General features: G+C 42.0%; 1 protein-coding gene across 9 annotated transcripts in view; it reads left to right on the forward strand.

Annotated features, from left to right (window-relative positions):
- Positions 1-1,163: 1,163 nt before the first annotated feature.
- Positions 1,164-5,416, forward strand: part of LOC124234182 (zinc finger X-chromosomal protein-like) — a 33,464-nt gene continuing 29,211 nt past the window's right edge. For 2 of the 9 annotated variants that reach the window (XM_046651424.1, XM_046651427.1), the window contains exon 1: positions 1,165-2,978. The gene's annotated coding sequence lies outside the window, so the exon portion shown is untranslated. Of the gene's footprint in view, positions 2,979-3,318; positions 3,449-5,416 lie in introns of those variants that run through there. The other 7 variants (XM_046651430.1, XM_046651431.1, XM_046651432.1 and 4 more) reach the window with 6 other exon arrangements.

Here is a 5,416-nt window from a genome sequence, read left to right on the forward strand (position 1 = left end):
ACCTGATAAACATTATCCTGCTAGAGAACAACAGTTAATGGTAATAAAACTTTACTTGTTGCTTTGAAACCCTGTAGCTTTTATTCATAGCATATGCTTTTGAAACAGTCTGCTCTCAGTGCCCTATATGAACTTCCCAAGCAGCAGGCACATTCTTCTTACTTTCTGTACCTAGAATTCTGCAGGGCCCTTGCCCTTATACTAAAACAATGATCAATAATTTCAACACTGGACGGGATGTAGTTGCTCCTTTAAATGCAAGATGTAAAGATACCTAGTCACCCAGAGCTTTCAATGTTCTTAGGTGTATTAAAGGTCTTATTTTAACTACTACTTTCATAAGTTACATTTTGCATTTTATTATGTCAAACAATTTTACATCTCTGCAATTGATACTTCATTTCTTCATCCTAAATATTTTTTAAGTAACTGTTGTTTTGGTAAAATGATTTGTCATATATGCACTGCTATTTCTTTACTGCCATGCATAAATGTACTAGAAATACAAATGACTTTCCATTTTTTAAAAACCTAATGTAATATCATTAACTTCATCTGTACATAATCCACAGGACAATCTTTCTTGGATTGCAATAAAGCTTTACCTAACAAATACAATTAGGCCATCCGTGTCAGCTATCAAAAGTTAATGATCTATGTATGAAAAGTAATGTCAAAGGCTATTTTAAAAATACCACCATCTAAACACTTTTGATTGTTCGCGTTAGGAAACATCTTTTTTCTTTATGCATCATGGCTCCCCTTTTCTCTAGTGCTTTATACTGGTGGTCTTACTACTATTTTCGGTAATCATGTAAGATCTAACAAGAATACTGATGTTATGTTTTTGTGTTCTGCCCATGGTTCTTACAGTTTGAATGGTTTATTTGAGACCCCATTCTTTGTATATCCTAACATTAAGAAAACGACTTTGGAAAATATTTAAACACTGGTTATCAGTATTTTGAAATTATGTTAATTTGAAGTTAAGCTAGTTCTTTTATAGCTGGAAAAATATTGGTTATATTTATTTACTTCCCATGAAATATGTTCTATTACAGCCTGCTGTAATTTCCTACAAACAATAAAGACATTTTGCCTTTGTAATTTTTGAAACCAAATTTAATCTGAAAAAAAGTAAAGCTAAGGTCTTGAGAGGAAAATTATCATTCAGTAGTTTCTCACATTTCTTCTACCTTTGTTTTTCCATTTAAACATTTAGACCTTTTCCATTTAAACATTTTAGAAACGTTTCCTAAAGCATTTTTTGAATTTAAGATACATGAAGGACAGACAAGTTGTATTCTGAGAATTTTGAGAACATATGACAGAAAACTTTCTCACTAGTAGGCCAATAGTTTCACCATCTTTGAAATCTTTTTTTAAGTCTCTAGTAAGGAAGTATTGTACGTTAGATTCTAGATTAATGTAGAGCAAGATCACATTTTTTAACTTTAGTAGTTTAACTTTTTACTAGTAACTTGTAGACATGGCTTAGACCCCAAGTTCTACACAGAAAGACAGAAATTTAAAATAATGAAAACGCAAACATATGTTTTTGGAGTTGACATCTGTTTAATCAAGTACATTTTCTCCTTTCTCTAAAGCTTCTTACACTTGAGGTCTTGTTTAGGCACTCTGTAAAAAACAAATTCATATCCAATTCTGCTATTCTATATTTATTAAAGAAAATGTAAATACAAAAATTTATTACTTATGAAACAATCACACAAGACTTAGATTTCACAGGCTCCCAAATGCTGAATCAGACACAGTAAACGTGAAAAGATTCTGTTTACTGAAAAGTGCAAAAGTACTGTCAAACTGTAACTCTTCTTTTCTTTTGATTATATTGAAATCAGGTTGTCTGATTAATTTTACAAATTAAAAGATTTGGTATTTGCTCTTAGATAGTTTTCACTCTCCTGTTACCCACACAACCATGTAGACTGTCACGCCTATTTTCATTGTATTTCAAAGGTTTTCTTTCTGTTTTTTTAAGCGAGCGCAGGGTAGGGCGGAAAGTTGCTGAATTTTTCGTTTCTAGCTACAGGGATGAATAAAACACATTTACAGTGCGGAAGGGTCTGAAGGCCTGCAAACAACTCCATCGGAATTCTCGGCGAGGACGGTCGCGGATAGGAGCTCGGTCTCCGGGAAGAAGGCAGGGTGAGACCGGGTCCGAAGTGGCGCGGGTCCATTGCGTGTCCGGTCGAAAACAGCGATCCCGAGCGGGCTTTACGGCCGAGGCAGCGGCAGCGGCGCGTGTGCGGCGGCTACGGGCGGAAACGCGGAGGAGGAAAGAACGTTGTCACCACAGACTTCGGCTGGTCGCCGGAGACCCCTCTCTTGCGAGGCCGGCGAGCTTCCCGTTCGCGGTGGCCTGAGCGCAGGCGACACTAGGCGCACGGAGACCCACCGGCGGAGGAGGGGGCCTATCTACCCTTCCGCATTTTCGTGGGTCTCTCTCCCGGGCAATGACGTGACGTGCTGACGGCGAGTCCGTGCCGGAGCGCTGGGCCGCTTTTTGTCAGCTTCGAGGTCGGCCCCTCCTCCCTCCCTCCTCCCGCCCCACCAGCCGGAGCCCGGCCCAGTGCTCCAGAGAAAGACCGGCCTGCAGCACCCACCACCGTCGCCGACGGGCCGAGTTCGGGTCTGGTGAGTCTGGGGCGCCGCCGCGGCCGCGGGTCCTAACACGAGTGGGGCGGCCTAGCTGGAGGCCCGCGAGGCGCCCTTACACGCACTAGGCCGGGCGATGTAGCACACGGCGGCCAGCAGGCCTCGTGCAGGCCGCAGGTAGGCCCCAGAGGAGTCCGGCTGCCCAGAGCGACTGAGGACTCCGTTATCGGGCGGGGGCTGGTGGAGCCTCGCATGGTGGCCCAGAAGGCGACTGGAGGTTTCCCGGTCGGCGCCGCGTCTGGCTTGGGGCACGGCGCCGAGGCGAAGCCTGGCAAGGAGGCGAAGGCTGCAGGCGTGAGGTAAAGGCCGCATTCCGGCCGGCCGGGCTTTGGCTATGTAAATATCGAAAGGGGGGAGGAACGGGGGACAAGATGGTGGTTGATTTACGCCTCCTGAGGGGACGGTTGGGAAGGGGTGGCTGGGAAGGGGAGCCGCCATCTTGAAGGCGGTATCTGAAGAGAAAATTCCGCCATAGCTCGTGAGGGGGTGTCGGTGAGCGGGCAGCGGCCACAGTGGCCCCGGTGATGGGACCCAGAAGCCCGGCACGACATCTTATGTGCGCAGAGGGGGCGTGATCGTTCCTGGTGGCAGCAACTCCTCCCGCCGCCATGATGGGCGCTCGGGCTTCAGGCTCGGCGGCAGCGCCACCTTTAGAGACAGTGACGCATAACTGTCTGCTGCTTCGGCTGCGTTTCGGTTGAGTTGCTGCTGCGATCTCGGCCTGTCGCCTTTTACCTGGAGAGGGCGATCGTGGCGGATGGAAGCCCAGGTAGCCGGCTCGCCAAAGCAGATGAGACCCTAAGAAATTTTATCGGTACTTAAGCAGTCATATGTGGCTGTTAGGGTGATCTCCGTGAGGTTGTTTTCTAGCAGTTACCTCCCGGAGTATCTGATTAGTAAAAATTAAATTTGATGGGGGAAAAAGTTCTCATCACTTTTTTGTCCAGTAGCGGAAAAAGTCCATTTTGCAGGTTCAAAAAGCCGGGGAATGAAAGTTTGAAGACTATTATTCCTTCTTATTTGGAAAAAGTTTCTTGAAAACCTGTGTTTACTGCTTATTGAGTAAGAGATGGAAAAGGAGTTTTCTTATTGAAACACGAAAACTGATGCAATATTTATGGGTTCATCTACGCTGGTGCTGTTTAGAGTTGCTATCTGGTTTGAGAATTCTTAAGATTGCTTACTGTTCAAGATTGTAAAAACTCCGAGCCTATGGTGACCCATGCACTGGGCCAAGATAGAAAAAGTTTTAAAATGCAGGTGATGGCTACAAAAAGGTTACTGCTCGTGTCTCATAGAAAGGAGAAGTCTTCATTTAAAGCATTCGGAAAGAGTGCCTGAAGTAGATGGTATTTTGGAAAGGTTACTTACTGAAAAATGGGTGTAACTTTGTTAGGTGGAGGTGGGAGTGCGGGAAAGGGCATTATGGGCCTGAAGGTTCTTCCGAAGACGGCAAATATTTACAGTTTGGTGTAGATTTAATAGGTAGGGAAGTAGTGGAAATTTAGTTAGAAAAGATAGATTGTGAAAGTAGGAGAGTAATGGAGCAACTTCATGTTCATTTAGCATTACTGTCAACCATTGGACAAGTTTCAAAGTTATGTAGAAATAATGAGAACAAGTAATAAGTTGATCAGTCTTTCCATTACCAGAAGAATTATCGGGTGTTGCTCCTTTTTGATTGATTCGTCTGTCCTTGAGCTGCTTTACTTTCTGTCCTGAATGGTCACACCAAATGACCTTTCTCTCAGGAGTATTATACTTCCTGTAGTGAACAAAACTATACTTACCTTGGTTGAAAATTACAGGAATAATTTAGAAAGTCAGTTGAAAATTAGTAGTTCCTAAATACATAGTGGGCTTCAGATGGTCTTATGCAAAGCTTCTCCTTCACCCTGGTGAAAGTAACCCTCTCATGAAATTAATCTTTTATTACTTTTAATTAAGCCAAGTTTTAAATTAAATTTCGTGTTTCCATTAGTATATGAATAAGGTACATGGATAAGTTCTAGCATGCATGTATAGTGCTTGTTTCCTAAAAGTTTGTAATATAAAAAGTCTTCCGTTTTCCTAGATTGCCACAAGTTGACCAGTGAGATTCTCATATTGATCATGAAGGGCTATGTTTTAAAAAGTTTGAAAAACTGGATTGCAGGAGACACACTACAAGCAAGTTGCTAATGCACTCTAGTAGTTGAGGTATTAAGGGTAAACATTAAACTGTAGAAGTAGTCTTCAGGTTTGTGTAACCAAAACAGTGCTTGTATTCTTTTACCCTTACAGAAAAGGTATCATATTAAATGTGTCGTTTTATGTTTTTTTTCACTCAGCAGTGAGTTTTTGACACTGTTACATGTTGATCTACATTGGTGGTCTTTTAGGGATTAAATGTATTCTAATAGCCATTTTAATTTTGCATTAATCAGATTGCTGATGAAGTTGAGCCACTTTTCCCCCTCCATGTGTTTAGTGGCTATTTGTCCTTTTCAGTGAATTGCTTGTTCCTATTTTTGATGCATGTTCTATTTTGTTGCTGTTTTTCTTACTGACATAGATTTTTATATTCTGCATAAAATGTTTTTGCCTATTACTTACTCTGCAAATATTTTTTTCTCTGTCGGTGACTTGGCTTTTAGCTTTATATGACGTATCTTGTTGAGTGAGACTTTAATTTCAGGTGGTTTTTAAAATTTTCATATATGCCTTGTGTCTTTTGTATTCTTCAGAAAATTATTTC

The sequence above is a fragment of the Equus quagga genome, unplaced genomic scaffold, assembly GCF_021613505.1.
Source record: "Equus quagga isolate Etosha38 unplaced genomic scaffold, UCLA_HA_Equagga_1.0 72560_RagTag, whole genome shotgun sequence".
Lineage (NCBI taxonomy): Eukaryota > Metazoa > Chordata > Mammalia > Perissodactyla > Equidae > Equus > Equus quagga.